General features: G+C 34.9%; 1 pseudogene; it reads left to right on the top strand.

The window, feature by feature from the left end:
* Nucleotides 1-418: 418 nt before the first annotated feature.
* Nucleotides 419-1,574, top strand: LOC102591969 (adhesive plaque matrix protein-like; annotated as a pseudogene).
* Nucleotides 1,575-2,470: the final 896 nt, after the last annotated feature.

The following is a 2,470-nucleotide window of genomic DNA, read 5'->3' as shown; positions in this document are numbered from 1 at the left end:
ACAAGTACATATAATTAATGGACACCAAATAATGAACAATATTTGTTAGGCCTACACATATCTAAACTTTTAAAAACTAATTAATTTAATCAAATTTTCACTATACCAACAAAAAAAAAACAAGAACAACATTCTTGGAAGTCAATAAAAAATTGGATTAAATTTTAAAAATAGGTGAGTCAAGCAAATGTGTATGAATTGTTTATGGCTTCCCATTATCTCAAAACCTTAGTGGAACAGCATTAACCAAAAAATGGCAAAATCTTTGATATGCTTGGATTATTTAATTTTGAGAGAATCCAAAATCATCAAATCACTATCTTAGTTATGCTATATAAACTCCTAATTCCTCCATTCTAAAACACACAAGAAAAAGAAAAACAAAGAAATATCTAGCCTTAGAATCCAATCCTTCTGAATGGGAAGCCAAATGAAGAAGCAATGGCTTCAATTTGCTTGTGCTTTGATATTTTTCTTGATTGCCACATGCACTATGGCATATTCACCTTATAATTCTTATGAATAATCAGATTCAACATACTATAAAGTACCAAACACAATAATCAAAAGTGAAAACTTCAAGGTACCCTCAGAGTCAGAAAAGGAATATAAGTCGTCATTTTTGCCAAAAAATGATTACTACAAGAAGCCATTAGCTTTAGAAGATAACTATAAGAAAATACCCTTTGTTCCCGAACATGAATCACTCTTGCCAAAGAATGACTACTACAAGAAGCCATCATTTTCAGAATATAACTACAAGAAGGAGTCATATGTTCCAGAGGTACCCTCAATGGCTAAACCAGAATATAAGGAGACATTTTTTCCAAAATTTGACTACTTCAAGAAGTCATCAGCTTCAGAAGATAACTACAAGAAGGAGTCGTATGTTCCAGAGGTACCCTCGATGGCTAAACCAGAATATAAAGAGACATTTTTTCCAAAATTTGACTACTTCAAGAAGCCATCAGTTTCAGAAGATAACTACAAGAAGGCGTCATATGTTTCAGAGGTACCCTCGATGGCTAAACCAAAATACAAGGAGTCATTTTTTCCAAATTTTGACTACTTTAAGAAGTCATTAGTCCCAGAAGATAACTACAAGAAGGCATCATATGTTCCAGAGGTACCTACAAAGCTTAAACCGGAATACAAGGTACCATCCTTGCCAAAGAATGACTACTATAAGAAGCCATTAGTTCCAAAAGATAGCTACAAAAAGGTGTCATATGTTCCAAAGGTGCCCCCAATGCCTAAAGAAGAATACAAGGTGCCTTCTTTGACAAAGAATAATTACTACAAGAAGTCATCAATTCCAAAAGATAACTACAAAAAAGTATCATTTGTTCCAAAGGTGCCCTCAGTGCCTAAAGAAGAATACAAGGTGCCTTCTTTGCCAAGAAAAATTCACTACAAGAAGCCATCAGTTTCAGAAGATAGCTACCAAAAAGGTGTCATATGTTCCCAAGGTTCCCTCAGTACCTAAAGAAGAATACAAGGTGCCTTCTTTGCCAAAGAATGACTACTACAAGAAGCCATCACCTTCTCCATCACCACCACCTCCATATTATTAAATTTCCATCTTTCATGTTCAACATGCATATTTCATTGAAGTCCTTCTCGAGCTCAAAGATATATAACCCATAGGGTTCTCAAATTTATGAGTTAGAAGGCATGATATCAAAATTGTAATTCTTATTTATTTATTTATTTTTCCTTTTCCTACTTAGGTTTGTAATTGTTTTGTCATTTAAATTCTATATTTGAATGTTAAGAGAAATATTTTTCAATCGAATACAAGTTCCTTTTATTGAAAGGTTATATAATTAGTATATAGATTCATCTGGATTAGTCGGACTCCAATGCATAAGAGGTGGCTCACAAAATATGTCAAAGTATGACAGGTACATTAAAGACATAATTTCATCATTGCTAATAAGAGGTGGCTCACAAAACATATCATAGTTGCACACCGAGAACTCAACATGCTGCCTACTAAACTAAAAGATCCTATGAGCTTGTCATTGAGCCAGTTCTATGTCTCATTTATTTTGAGACATCCATCCATTCTTAGCTACATGAAGGGTGTTGATTAATATAGCAGTGGGATAGTTGACAATGAAGTCTCATGATAAGGTTGAAGCGTTTTTGATGTATAGATAGCTCTCAAAATACCGATATTTTATATGAGGAGTTGTTTACTAACGAGACACATCAAAATTAAATTAAACACACCAAACTTGTTACTGAATTAAATTAAAGAGCTCCGATCCATCAATTTTTAGAAGGATTATGAATTAATTTCCGCTACCAGCCAAGAAGCACCAACACCACCAAGCAAACCTCCAGACCTTACAATACCAATACGTCTGTCACGCCCCGAGCCTATACTTGGGCGGGACCGGCACTCGGAGACCATTGCTGGCCCCAAGCGAACCCTTGGCGTGGCTTTCTTAACTCAGCGGAAACT

The sequence above is a fragment of the Solanum tuberosum genome, unplaced genomic scaffold (assembly GCF_000226075.1).
Source record: "Solanum tuberosum cultivar DM 1-3 516 R44 unplaced genomic scaffold, SolTub_3.0 scf00344, whole genome shotgun sequence".
Lineage (NCBI taxonomy): Eukaryota > Viridiplantae > Streptophyta > Magnoliopsida > Solanales > Solanaceae > Solanum > Solanum tuberosum.
This window is presented reverse-complemented; position numbering and strand designations above follow the sequence as displayed.